The sequence below is a fragment of the Camelina sativa genome, unplaced genomic scaffold (assembly GCF_000633955.1).
Source record: "Camelina sativa cultivar DH55 unplaced genomic scaffold, Cs unpScaffold00559, whole genome shotgun sequence".
Classification (NCBI taxonomy): Eukaryota; Viridiplantae; Streptophyta; class Magnoliopsida; order Brassicales; family Brassicaceae; genus Camelina; species Camelina sativa.
Genome location: NW_010921732.1, coordinates 61,080 through 61,331, shown reverse-complemented (window position 1 = coordinate 61,331; position 252 = coordinate 61,080).

Below are 252 nucleotides of genomic sequence, written 5' to 3'. Positions count from 1 at the left end.
TTGGTACTCCTATAAGAGAGGTTGTTGTTCTTGAAACCTCCTTGGTTATAGCCTTTGAATCCTCCCATATTCTGCATGTAGCACAACTCAGCAAATTCAGTCTCCCCCTCTTGAACTTGTGCTTCTTCTTCACCAATGAAATGAATAGACTTGGACTGGCTAAGAAGGATCTTGTCAAGCTTCTCATTGACCATCTTCAAGTCCTTCTTATACTTGTCCTCTTGATCAGTGGAGGAGCTCCTTATGGTCCTA